This window comes from Mytilus trossulus, chromosome 4 (genome assembly GCF_036588685.1).
Source record: "Mytilus trossulus isolate FHL-02 chromosome 4, PNRI_Mtr1.1.1.hap1, whole genome shotgun sequence".
In the NCBI taxonomy this organism is placed as follows: domain Eukaryota; kingdom Metazoa; phylum Mollusca; class Bivalvia; order Mytilida; family Mytilidae; genus Mytilus; species Mytilus trossulus.
Window position 1 is genome coordinate 22,776,669 of NC_086376.1, and position 15,223 is coordinate 22,791,891.

Below are 15,223 nucleotides of genomic sequence, written 5' to 3' on the forward strand. Positions count from 1 at the left end.
TTCTTTTTCCTTTGAGGAAATTTGCAGCTTCAAATTTTCCTTTGAGGAAATACTTTTTCCTGTGAGGAAATTTGTAGCTTCACATTTTCCTTTGAGGAAATACTTTTTCCTGTGAGGAAATTTTTGACTAACACTTTTCCTTGGAGGAAAATTCAAGACAACAAATTTCCTCTGAGGAAATCATTGTTCTTCAAATTTCCTCTAAGGAAATTTCTGAACATCAAATTTCCCTTAAGGAAATGTTTTTCCTTATTTTTACTTGTTAAACATTTCTTCACTACACCATGTATACAAATAGTATGAATATAATTATTAAAAGACTGTAGAATTGATGCAAATGATATTTAAAACTTTAATAAATGTTTGACTCAAAATTTTAATGACATTGAAAATAATACAGTCTGACTGTTTAGATCTAGGTATTGTTTATACTTTTTATATAAATTTAACTTTGATTTATAATTTTTTTGGAGCAAATGCTTCTGTTTTCTTTGTAATTGTTTCAATGCGATACAATAATAAGCAACCAATTTGAATGTCATTATATCATTTGTGGTGTTCTAAAAAAATTATTTATATATTTGCAGATTAAATAATAAAATAAACACTTTTCGTGTTATTTTAAATTAGAATTTCTTCTGTTTCAGCTTGTGTACAGTTATTCAATCCACTATGTAAGAATTCAGTGAATACATTATTCCATTCACTAAACAATTCCCTTCAATTCTAAGAGAAATCATTTTTGCAAATTGTTCTTCAATGATCTTCTTCTGTATATTTGATATGAGGGAGCGATGTAAATGAGTGGATAAAACTGGTGTTCCTTTTTTCAACAGCAAAATAGTATTTGTTCTGCATTCTCCTTTCTTTTGATTAAGATATGCTGTTGCTTTTATGCAATAGTGTTTTTGGGTATCTATGATAGAACTCCATTTTGTTTTATATGGTCATTATCACATGTTGAAATTTCCTATTTCTTTTTTGCAGGAAAGCACACATTCCATTTCAAATTAATCCAATTATGCACTATGTAAATAAATTTCAACTTTAAGTTTCCTCTTCAGTAATGACCTATTGATCATGAAAACCGAGATGTCTGATCACCTATAAATACACAAAAAAAGCAAATAAAATGTTATAAATGGAGAGAGAAACAGCAATAAATGTTTTTCATGTGTATCTTTCCTTATTAAAATACATTAAGTAAACTTGAACTCGAGAAAAATAAATAACTGCGATGTAGACTAGAAAGTATAAAATGCAAGATAAAGTATTCATGAAAAATTAGTTGATTTACAGTAGTCAAGTCCATGTTTGCAGGAAATTTACATCATTGGTTGTTTGGTGGAGAGTTGTCTTATTGGTAATCATACCACATCTTATTTTTATATAACCTTGCCATATTCCTATTGTGCCTGTCCAAAGTTCAGAGCCTGTAGCTTTTATCAGTTTAGTCTGACACTAAAATTTAGTGGTTGTTGTTGTTGTTTCATACCGGTCATATTTATTTTTTGTAATTTATTTTGTTATAAACTAGGCAATTAGCATGATTAGTTTTACAGTTTGAATTGTTTCAATGTTTCATCTTTAGGTCTTTTATACTTTGACTATAGTATAGGGTATTGATTTTCTCATTATTGAAGGTCGTAACAGGCCTACAATTTCTTTCTCAAAGCCATGATAGTTTTCATATTTAATATACCACATCTTTGAATTTTTATAGTAATCATGATACTAGTAATCATCTTTCAAGTTCAATAACTTTTTAAAATTAAAAGGTGCCTTACCATTTAGGTTTAGTTGGCTTCTGCAAATTTTACATTGCCTATCATTTCTGCTGTATATTATTTCTCTGTATCTTCTATAGTTCTTGTCCTGTACATAAAAGAGTAAAAGTTGAATGACATCTTGCATCAATATTTTTTCTGTTTAATGTACATTTATATGTATATTAATGTGTGTTTAATAAAAATCTAAACCATGAGTGCTTGATAAGCTTCTTGCCCTTATAGCTGGTCTGAAAGCTTTAAATGCATTTTATTGATCGACTAAAAAACTATGAGCACTGCGCAAATAAGACCCCCCCCTCCAAAAAAAAAAACATGCACAAACAGTGGTATTCATTGACATAAAACATGTATATAATTTGGCTCAATTTATAGATCTCTCAAGTTACTATAAGTTTAAGGCTGCGATTTTTTTAACAAATACATTTCTAAAACCTTTCAAAGATTTTGAAAATGGACAAATTTTAAATAACTCTGCAACAACTAAAGTTCCTTAACTCTGCATCTTATAAAAAAATATACATGATAAATAGGGAATGATACTCCAGCTTGCATATAATTCAAAGTTTTAAAGGAACATAACTGAAGAACGGTAAAAGTTTTACTACAAACATTTGAAATTGATCTGATTAAAATTGTGATAAAAAGTATTGTTTTAAAGTTTAATAAAATTTGGTTGAGGGAAACTTAAGTTAGAAGGCTGAAACAATTTTTTCCATTTTTAAAGAACATAACTATAGAATTTAGTAAAAGAGACACTACCAAAATTCAAACTTAATCTGTATTTTGTGGTTATAAGTATTGTGTATTGATTTCATAACATTTGGTTGAGACAAACTAAAGTTTAGAAAACAGGAAACCAAAAATTCAGCATATTTTCCCCATTTCTAAAGGGGCATAACTCTGATACTCTAGTACAGTAACACTGACATCACCAAAATTCAAACTTGATCTGAGTATTGTGATAACAAGCTTTTGTAAAAGTTTAATTGAATTTGTTTGAGGCAAACTAAAGTAATGTAAGAGAACAAAAACAACTTTGGGACAGACGGACAAACGATCAAGTGTTAAACATTATGCCCCCTCCACTTTGGGTCATAATAATAAAAAGGGTGTTTATGTCAAGATATAAAAACAATTCACCAAAGTTTCATAAAAATTTGTGAAAGCATTCTTGAGACTATCCTAATCCCAAGTCATGATAGTACAATGACATAAATCAGATTTTTTTTTTAAATTAAAAGGAAAATTATCATGTTTATGTTATACAAAAATAATTCACCAAGTTTCATTAAAATTACTCAAAGCATTATTAATAGTATACGTACTGGAAAATCCCCCCTTTTATGAATAAAATCCCTAACTTTAAATTAAAAATTTAAAATCCCTAAAAATTAAAAAGGACCTTAATTATCATGATTATATGTGACTTGTTATTTAACATAACAAAAAACCAAAGGCAATGAAAGAGAAACTGACAATGCCAAGGCAAAACATAAGATGCAGAAAAGAAAAACAAAACAAAACAAAACACTAAGCAACACCAAAAAACTAGTGTTGAATTTATGTGCTCAGTCAGTCAGTGAGAGTTGGCAGATCCTGACCTACTATATCTATGCTTAAAAACATAAAAATCATATAGTTCTAAACATATTTTGTAAATTTATACTTTATTAACAAGTGAAACTGCGAGCTACTGCTCACTGATGATACCCCCGCCGCAAGTGGATAATATAAATAGTGTAAAAATATGCAAGTGTTCGGTAAACAGGAAGTTGTCGAGTGATGAATCTGAAAACGCATCACACGGTATAGCTGACTTATTTAAATCCTAAAACCAAATTTAAGAAATCCTTGTATTGTAGTTCCTGAGAAAAATGTGACGAAAATTTTCAACTTGGCTATCATGTGTAAAATCATACAAGTGTTCGGTTAACAGGAAGTTGACAAGTGATCAATCTGAAAACGCATCACACGGTATAAATGACTTAGATAAACCCTGAAACCAAATTTCAGAAATCCTTGTATTGTAGTTCCTGCGAAAAATGCGAAGAAAAATATTCATGGGACGGACTGACTGACTGACTGACTGACTGACGGACGGACGCACGGACGGACTGACAGACAGAGGTAAAACAGTATACCCCCCTTTTTTGAAAGCGGGGGTATAAAAGTTGTCATAAATAGCATAGACACCTTTGAGTTTTGAGAACCACATGTGTTAATTGTGCGAGTATAATCATTGATAATCATGCACAAGATTGACTTTTTAAAAAAAAGCCTATATATTGAAATTTTCTGAAAATACTGCATGCATTTATTATATGGGGTTTGTCCATACAACGTATAAAAAAAGAAAGTGTATGTTATTATAGTATTTCACATGCCTTGTTTTCGCCTTAAAGCTCATTATTCAGAGTGTTTCAGACAAGATGATGAAAATAACGTGCAAGATACTTTTTTCGATTATCGTGAAGAGACAATTTTAATTCCCATTCCTCCATGCACTCTACCCCTGTTGAATTGTATATTTATAATTCCTCGTGCTTTTAATTAGCCCCCCCCCCCTTTTCGTGGTTACCGTTATGCCAACAAATACCCGAGGCTTGATTTACATGTAAAAATCATGCGCGGATCTAGTCATGATAAAGGGGGTTCCAACTACATGTCTCCATTAAATAAGGGGTGTCATTGCCGCTGGGTTTCTGTTACCTCACCCTTTTCATATAATTTAGATTTCAAAAGTGTATACCTTATTCATATATTGTGTAGGTTAAAATTGTATCTTTTCACATATTGTTAGCGTTTTGATTGGTTTTCAATGCAACAGTGCACTACCTATGTGTCAAAAGAGAGTTTTTACCGACCTGTTCAAATATATTTAAGGTTCTTATATTAAAACTTTTCCTGATGCCGTGACAGGTAACCTATTCCAACGGAACGTCCTATCACCTTGTATATAGATATAGGAAGATGTGGTGTGAGTGCCAATGAGACAACTCTCCATCCAAATAACAATTTAAAAATTAAACCATTATAGGTTAAAGTACGGCCTTCAACACGGAGCCTTGGCTCACACCGAACAACAAGCTATAAAGGGCCCCAAAATTACTAGTGTAAAACCATTCAAACGGGAAAACCAACGGTCTAATCTATATAAACAAAACGAGAAACGAGAAACACGTATATATAACATAAAAAAACGACAACTAATGTACATCAGATTCCTGACTTAGGACAGGTGCAAACATTTGCAGCGGGATTAAACGTTTTAATGGATCCAAACCTTCTCCCTTTTTCTGTAGGAACTTGAGAGGATTCCCGAGATTATCATTTATGCAATGATTGCTCATAAAAAGCTAGGGGAGTCCAATCCCGGATTCCATCCCCTTCGACTCGCCACAGAATACAGATATAATTGATAATTGTTATTTAAAAGTCATATACTATAGCCACTATATAGTACTAGAACCGAACACCTGTTTTGTGTTATATATACATACACCACATCTTCCTATGTCTATATAGCTGATTTACCGTAAATAACTGCGAGAAAATTAATAAAACACAAGTTGATAATTGTCTCTTCTCTGCTAATTTTAATGTGCATGCAATATTCACTCTGATTTACTTGTGAGACCACCGACACTAATAATAATTACCTACAAAATAATAGGTGCTCCTTCACTGGGAAGGGCATTTCGGATCCGATCAATTTATTGGTTCCATTCCCCCATTCTACACTTCTCCTCAGAAAAAATGCCTTGCAATGCGTCATATTTATCTGGACTACTAACTTAGTTCCATATAACTTCGAAAACAGACAATTATCTATTTCATTGGATGAGATTGGGCTCACGGATTTTTTAATGGATTGGTAATTTTTATTTATAGCACAAGTTTACCAAACAAGATTAATCACATTTTTCACCCTACAAATCAAATGGTTGCCTCCTCTCCGGACTGACTTACACTAGCTAAAAACATATTCATATGAATATTTGGTATCATTTATTTTGTGTGACAACTCTTCACCAATAACCTGAGTGATTGGGGGGGGGGGGGGGGGGGGGTAGTCCAAATAATTATGACGTCTTGAAAGGCTATTATATTTTTTTTCTTTGACGCCTAACATCGACGTAGAAAAAAAATATAATAGCCTTTCAAGACGTCATAATTATTTATTATTTGGAGGGGGGGGGGGGGGGGTTCAGATGAGGGATGCTTGCCTCAGTCATGTTTCTGTGATTCCCTATACAATCAACAAAATTTTTCACACAAAAAGGGGGGCAGGGATTTCTCCTTAATAAGAAATCTCTTTTCAGCATAAGCTCATATAAATTTGCCTTTTGAAGAACTGAAATTAATATGAGACGGCTAATGATTTTTCAGATGCTTTACATTAAAATACACCCATGTGACATACACAATTATAAATAACGTTAGATCCAAATTTAAAAAGCTATTTTTTTTCAATATTTAAATAATGTAGGATCAAATCTTGATACTTGTATGTAGTTGAAATTGTTAAAAAATGAACACCCAAAATTTAAACCTAAGAGTGACCATGTAGTCTTTATTAATGTATGCTATTGTTATGAAACTAGGTCATTGTAGGTAAACTGGCATCTATTCCCTTAAATCTTTGTTCCCAGTCACCCCAAGTTTGATTTAAATTAGTCAAGTATATCTACTCTATTAGCATGATTAGGTCTCTAGTTTGGATAGTTAATAACTTGCAAATTAAAATCATACTACTCCCAAATTTATATTTCTTTAAATATTATGGATGAAATAGCAAGTAAGAGATGAAATTAAATTGGATAAAATGTGGCATTTATTTTTGTTAAAGTAGTATGTCTGATGTTGTCAAACTTAATTATAGACCCTTAAGGGGTGGATCCAGTCATTTTAAAAAGGGGTGGGGTGGGATTCTAACCCAGGACAAAAGGGGAAAAGGGGGGGGGGGGTCCAATTACATGTCCCCATTCAAATGCATTGATAATCCAAAAAAAGGGGGGTTCCAATCCCTTGAACCCCCTCTGGATCTGTGCCTGCCCTTTAAAAATAAAATGATCCTTATTTTGAGATAAAGCTTATAGATTTTTCTATAATGCTTCTCAGGGGCGGATCCAGCCATTTTCAAAGGGGGGTCCCAACCATGAGTAAAGAGGGGTTCCAACTATATCTCCCATTCAAATGCATTGGTCGGTAAAAGAAAAGGATTCCAACCCTCGAATCTATGGTCAGGTTGTTGTCTCTTTGACACATTCCCTTTTTCCATTCTCAATTTTATCATGTAGTCGTCGTTGTCCCAGGACATTTAGTTTCCGCTTAATTACTTTAGTACAAGTTAAAAGAAATCTGTGAAATTCAAACACAAGGTTTGTGACCAGAGTTTTTGTTCAGAGTTTAGGAATAACATGAATTAGGGGCCAAAAGGGGCCAATATTAAACTTTGTTTGATTTTAAAATTGAATTATTGGAGTTCTTTGATATGCCAAATCTAACTGTGTATTAAGATTCCTAGTTTTTTTGGTCCTGTTTAAATTGGTCTACCTTAAGGTCCAAAGGGTCCAAAATTAAACTTATTTTGATTTTAACAATATTTAAATTCTTGGTGTTCTGATTAATATGCTGAATCTGAATATTTACTTAGATTTTTTTATTATGGGCCCAAATTTCAAGTTGGTCCAAATCGGGGTCCAAAATTTTACTTTGTTTGATTTCAACAAAAATTGATTATATGGGGCTCTTTGATATGCTGAATCTAACCATTCGTTAAGATTTTTTATATTTTGTCCCATTATCAAATTGGTCCACATTGAGTTCTAAAGGGTCCAAAATTTAACTTTATTTGATTTCATCAAAAAAGAATTATTGGTTTCTTTGATCATGTTGATATGCTGCATCTAACCATGTATTGAGATTTTGAATATTGGACCATTTTGGAGATTAATTGTCAATTTAATTTTTTTTAAGTACTTGGACCACATTCATTGTGTGTCAGAAACCTATGCTGCATCAACTATTGAATCACAATAAAAATTTAAAATTCAGAGTTGTATCGAGCTTGAATGTTGTGTCCATACTTGCCCAAACTGTTCTGGGTTCAACCTGTACGTTTGTATCAAGCTGAGCCATGCATAGCATTTTTATTGGTTATTTATATATTAATTTGAAATTTTGACGAGTGAGACACATACTGATTATACTGTTAACAATATTTCAGAGTTTAACGTAGTCAAGCGAAACAATTTATAGAAGAATAGTTGAATCATGTCTTTTTTGTCAAATGAAAAATTAGTACGAACACAAAGAAAAAGTATGGGAATGTTTGTTTTTAAACTATTGACCAGGGTGAAAGTCTGCGAAAGTCATGACTGGCAAAAAGTTTGTGAAATGAAAAAGCACAAATATTCCATTCTTTTTAAATATAACTGCATATAAAGAAAAACACAAATAGATGTTTAATAATAGTTTTTACCCTTTTTATGTTTTATAGGACAAGAAATATAGAAAAATAATGAAAAATATAAACAGTTACAATAGAAATGAGCGCAAAACAAGATAAACAGAATACAACAAGGCCTAAATGGTAAGACCACTTCTATATACTGTAAATTCAGATTTTTCAGGGAATGGACAACTTATTTTGATTACAAAAAAAAACTGCATAAAGATATATATATCATAACATGATATATATATATATATATATGTTTCTGTTATCAAAATATGATTTCTTATTTTTGCGATACTCACCCAGTCACATTATTCGCATTACTAAAAAGTTTGGATAATTTCTGAATTACAGTAATAAAAGAAATTGCCTTTGAATGATGAATCATATAAAAATAAGAAAATGTGGTATGGTAAATGAGTGACTTATCCACCAGAGTTCAATGAAGCGGATGCAAGAAATTAAAGGTCAATCATGGGCCTGCCTTCAATAATGAGAAAACACTTCCTTTATAGGTCATTCATTAAAGATCCCAACATATAAAGATTTAAACAATCCAATTTATTTCAACATGTTCTGTTCAAAGGCAATAACAATTAATAAAAAAAAATCGGGCCTAATATAAAATATTGTTTGTTTCTCCAATCTCGACCGACCCTGCAAAAATGGTCATACTCATAAAATTTTATTGTCAAAACTAAGCCAAATATTATTATATTCATTTCTGATTTTTCGGGCTTACCGGATCATCAGATAATATTCAGGCTTTTGGGAAAAATAAAATTATTTACCTACCTACCTACCCACACCTGGCTTGTCAGAATAGGGATTAGGGAAACAAACAATATATTAATTTAGGCCTCATGTCTGTGAGCACTCAACCTGACCATAATATAGGCAGTCAGGGGTCCTACTTATACAAGTGTATTTTATTTACTTGAAGAAGTAAAAAAAAATATACACATATAAGTAAATTTGTAGGATACTTATACAAGTGAATTTTATTTACTTGTATAGGTAAAAAAAAAAATGGCTTAGTTATGTCCCTTAGGCATTCAGAATTTTTTACTTGTATAAGTAAAAAAATCATCCTTTCTTCTTTTCTTGAATTCTTAAGATTTCTTTGCTCTAATAGAATTTTAAATTGTGTACCCTTTACAGATGTCTTTAATAATCATTTAAGTGTAATTTCATAGACAATGAAAGTCCCATTTGTTTGTTATCTTCTTAACACTGCTTATTTACAAGCCCCAAAGGAGCAATTTTTGAAGGCCTTGCGCAAATATACAAGATCTTTGCTCAATCAGTTTCTTTGATGAATTAATGAGATGAAACATTGAACTTTAATGAAAAAATTTGAGCAAACCTGGGAAAAAATTTTAAAGGCATGATTTTACATCTTAAAACTTGAGGATTTTTGTTGGATTGTAAGAAAAATTTACTTATACAATTAAATTTTTCAGAAAATTAAGGGGAGATTATTCAAACATTATTTATTTACTTATATGTGTATACTTTTTTTCACTTCTTTAAGTAAATAAAATACACTTGTACAAGTAGTACCCCTGACTGATAGGACAGTGGTTCAAATATTAACACAACATATGAACATTCTATAACAACTATTGCAAGTGGCTCAACTTTAAATATCCCTGCAAGGCACTAAACAAAGAATATTAAATCTTTTACACAAAGCACTGAAATAAGAGAACTCATAAGCATGACAAGTAAGAATATCAAATGAAAGTTTCTCAAAATGTTCATTAAAACGTGATAAAATAAGCTTATTTATATTGCTGTTTTTTTCTCAATTTATAACATTTTTTTTTTATTTTGTGTATTTATAGGTCAGATATCTTGGTTTTTATGATCATCAACAGGTCCTGCAGGTCTATACTGAAGAGGAATTTTAATTGTTAATACTTTTCTACATAATGTGCTAATTGGATTACTAATGTGAAATGAACTCAACTGTGTGTTTTTCTGGAAAAAGAAATAGAAAAAAATCCTACAAAATTGCTATAAACAAAATGGAGTACTATCAAAGAACACAATTGTGTAAAATGTAACAACCTACATTCATATTCACTGATGGATTGTGGAGAAATTAAGAAAAATAATAGTGTCTTTGTCATGTTTGTTGTCGAAATAAACACCTGCTTTATCCATTCATGTACATGGCTCCATCATATCAAATATACAAAGAAGTTGTTTGAAGAACATGTTGCAAAAAGTTTATTCAACAAATTGAAGGAAGATGTCTTGTGGATTGAATTATTTATGCACTGAACTGTTATGTAGGGGGTTGAATACACAGCAGCTGTAACAGAAGACAAGATAATTTGACATGAAAAGTGTTTATTTTATTTAATATTCAAATATGAGCACAATATTAATAACATCACAAATGGTATGCTATTCATAGCGTTTTGCTTATTATTGTATGGTCTTAAACATGCTAAACATTCAGCCTTTTGTTTTTGTATGTTAAATACTCACCATGAAAATTTGTATTACAGTATTAAAGTTTTAATTATCTTTTGTATCAATAATTCAGTCTAGCAGAAAATATATTAATACTGTTTGTACTGTTATGAGATTTCCATAGAGGAAAAACATTTCCTTAAGGGAAATTTGATGTTCAGAAATTTCCCTAGAGGAAATTTGAAATACAATGATTTCCTCACAGGAAATTTGTTGTCTTGACTTTTCCTCCAAGGAAAAGTGTTTGTCAAAAATTTCCTCACAGGAAAAAGTATTTCCTCCAAGGAAAATTTGAAGCTACAAATTTCCTCACAGGAAAAAGTATTTCCTCAAAGGAAAATTTAAAGCTGCAAATTTCCTCGAATGAAAATTTGAAGCTGCAAATTTCCTCAAAGGAAAAAGAATTTCCTCTAAGGAAATAGAATTTCCTCAAAGGAAATAATTATGCAGCAAATTCCCTAAGGGAAATCTTTTTCCCTTGAGGAAAAAACAATTTCCCTTGAGGAAAAATCTTTTTCCTTCAGGGAAATTTGATTTCCCTTGAGGAAAAGTACTTTTCCTCTGAGGAAATTGTTGAAAAAAGGGGCATAACTTTTTCAACAGTGGTGCTAGAGCCAAATTTTTTTAGGACAAATATCAGGGAACCAATACCAACCAAGTTATCAACTTTGTTTTGACTTAACTCCAAAAATTAAGGTGACAACTTTTGCACTCAGCGGAATTGCAAACTTGTCCCGGAGACTGTTAAATGATACTTTTGAATTTATTTATATTCTCTGTAGGCAATCAAGATTTTGTTTTTTTGTACTTATTCACACACTCTACTATTGACTGAGGAGGAGTTTCAAATCCTCACTTGATATGTTATAATATATATTTTTTAACAAAAAGAAAACAGTGTGTGGGAGTAATCCAAAATTTAAGTGGTATGCTTGACATATTTGAAGGGGTACCACAAGGTTCCATCCTTGGACCCACCCTATATAATAATTTTTATAAATGATTTTTTTTTTATTAAAGTTCTTTATATAATTATAATGATGACAATACTTTGTCAAAGCCCTGAAATTCCTAACAGGATGTAATTTCTGCTCTTGAGGATGACATCAACTATTTAAAACAGTAGTTTTCTTCCAATAAAATGCAGGCCGACCCAGAGAAATTTCAAGTTATCTCTCTTGGCATAAAAACACATGATCAAAAGATTATGTTTGAACGGTATTTCTATATCATGTGAGGATGAGGTTAAACTACTTGGAGTTACAATTGATACATAAAGTTTAAATTAAACTTCAATTTACATATTTCAAATATTTGTAAAAAGGCTGCAAGGCAATTAAATGTTTTGAAAAGATTTGGGAAACATCTTATTAAACTGAGTAAACTTGCAATTTAATATTACTCTTTTATTATGTCTAACTTTAGTTACTGCCCTTTGACTTGGTATTTCTGTGGGGAACAAAATACCAGAAAATTAGAAAAAATACATTTTTTTCTTGATTGAGCGCTTTGCTTTATTTATGAAGATTATTAGAGCTCATACGAAACACTCCTGCAGATTTCCAACCTTCCATCATTAAAAACTCGTAGAATGCTCTCAATTGCCTTGGAGATCTTTAAAATAATTTAAAAAATGTCCTTTTTTTCAAGATTTAAGTTGTAATTAAAAACATTTCATATAATTTCAGGTATGTGAATACTGCTGAGGTGCCTAGACCTAGAACCTCAAGATAGCATCGGGTAAAATATCCTGTATATTTGAGGCAGCACAAATATGGGACTCCCTTCCTAATGAGGCTAGATTCATGACTTCTTTTGACCAGTTTAGGAATTATATAAATTCCTGGTGTGGGGGTCAAAACTGCAACTGCAGTTCATGTCGTTTTCATTTTTTCATCCAGCGCTGTCTCAAGGCTGAAATTCTTTTCTTTCTTTTTATAGTGGCCTTTTGCTCTGCTCTTTATGCATGTATTGAATATATCTGACATTAAATGCTAGTGCTTATATATTTTGTTTTAATTAATTTATTTATTGTTTTTATGCTTTTAGTTTGTTATTATTTTATGATTTTCAGGTGATTTGCTGACTCCCCCGTTCAATGCACATAGAGACGATTGCCACATGAACCTTGACTCTGGAAGCTCACACATCAAATAGATTTGCTTTCATTATACTGGCATGTTTTTTCTTCTTCATTTTTTGCATGTATTTGCATGATGCTGCATGATTTTTATGTTATAGTCGTTTAAAGAGCTCACTATAGCTCATGTTTTGTCAGTTATTATGTATATATGCCGACTCTAAATAAAATTTTGGTTACTTACTCATGTTACTTACTATTAAAATTATCGTAGTGACCCACCAGTTCCTTTTTGCTGTATCTTGATGTTACAATGTACAATGCATCAATAAAATTTATGACAAAACGGTTAACCTTTTTTTCCTATTGTTGATTTTCCCTTATTTTATTAATATTCAATAACTGTAATATTCCTGACTTGGTACAGGCATTTGTTGACGTAGAAAATGGTGGATTGTCGCATACAATGTCCTTATATCTAGAACGATGTGTGAACAAAGCAAACAGACATATAGAGATCATAGTAGCATTCCAAGTTAACAATGAGCGTTACAGAAATAAACGCTGAAAATAGCATAATAATATATAGTATGAAAAAAACGAGAAGAACGCAACCAAAGAAATGCAGCTCTAGACAGAATGCCGAAGCTCTAGTCCAACAAAATTAATCCCCGCTTATATTGACGAGCTTAGGACCTCCGGTGATAGTTATCAAATTAACCACTAGTCTGTCAAACGACTGGAATATTTAGAAAATCAAAGCAATCATAGCATGATTGAGAATCCTTGAGATATATGCTCTAGGATTTAGCAACTTAGCAATGTTCCCCGTGCAAAACAGTAATAATACAATGTAGTATGAAATAAGTAGTTTTGAGAAAAAGAAGAAAACACTGGTGTCTCATAGACAAAAGCAAAAGGCGAATAAAAATAGCAAATTTATGCGTAAAATATGAGGGATAAGATAAGATAAGATAAGATAATTTTTATTAACCAATCATGGTGCCCAAAATTTGAGCTATACAATCAAATGAATGAATTACAAAATAAAGCACAGAAAAAGATTAGAATGATTAAAATACATTTAGACAACAAAAAACAAAAACAACACATGAATACACATTTACACTAATTAACCTGATATAAACCAAGTTATTGACAAAACATAGTTTTTATGGGTGCCACTGTGACCTGGAGAAATAACATAATTCTTTATAGTACTAGGTCTATGGGAGACAACTCCTGATCAATTTTATTTCCTATAATTATATATCTATCTATATTTTTCTTCTATTTTTTTTTTTTTTTTTTTTAAACAACAATATTTTCTATAATTTTCTTTCGTTCTTCAAAAAGGGAGTGCAATAAATTAGATAAGTTTGAAGTTACAAACAAATCTTCAGATGAAAGAATCCAAACAAATTTCATTTCATGCAGATAATCTTGAAACATTTTTGAATTTTGAATTTAAATTAGATAGATGTTGAGATCGAGTATCTTTTAGAACAGGACATTTTAAAAGAAAATGTAGTTCGTCTTCAACTGCGTTCTTACATAGCTTACACTTTCTGTCTTCAGCTTTAATCCCAAAATACCTCCCTCTTTCCATTTTTAAGATCATGACAGCTAGTTCTAAATCTTGTGATTATTTGCCTGTCTTTTTTTGAATTCATTTTTAAATATGGTTCAAACATAAAAATATTTTTAAATTTTCTGTAAGTTCTTAATTTATTGCCAGATTGTAAATTAGTACACTTCCCAGAATTGCTTTCTAAACTAGCTAACCAGCTTTCTTTAAATTTAATAGTTAAAGATGTTTTTACCTTTTTTAGAATATGGTTTTGTTTAAAGTTTGACTGGTTAACAAATAGATATTCTAAGTCTAGAAAATGTCATTTAATATATAAAATTATAATTGGGTTATCTTTCCTGCATTAGTACTTAAAATACTTCATATTTTATATTTCATGACCTGCTGTGTCACACCTTTTCATATTTCATTTAACACACCAATGTGACCACAAATTAAGAGCGTTTGTTATTAAGGTATGTCAGTTTTCCTATCGAAGGTCGGTGGTTTTCTCCATGTACATTTATACTCCGGTTTCCTCTACTAATAAAACTGGCCACCACGAAATAGCCTAGATGCGGTGCTTAAAAGTGGCGTTAAAACAACAAATCAAATCAAAAATCAAATCAAATTAAACATTAAACATACAAGCCACATTAATTTAGCTTTTGTACGACAGGTTATTGAGCCTCTAGCGAAGATGAAAATGAATACGACCTTATTAATGATTCCCCAATATAACTATAGCAAAATACGACTTTGAATGAAATGATCATATAAGTAGTCTTAAATTTTTTTTCACGCGCAAATCTTGAAAAGTAAGCACGTTCTGTCACTTG

General features: G+C 31.1%; 1 long non-coding RNA gene across 1 annotated transcript; it reads left to right on the forward strand.

The window, feature by feature from the left end:
• Window positions 1–5,592: 5,592 nt before the first annotated feature.
• On the forward strand, window positions 5,593–10,788 carry LOC134714897 (uncharacterized). Its single transcript, XR_010106587.1, has 3 exons — window positions 5,593–5,664; window positions 8,293–8,385; window positions 10,098–10,788. It is a non-coding gene; the product is annotated as an uncharacterized LOC134714897 (long non-coding RNA).
• The last annotated feature ends 4,435 nt before the right edge of the window (window positions 10,789–15,223 follow it).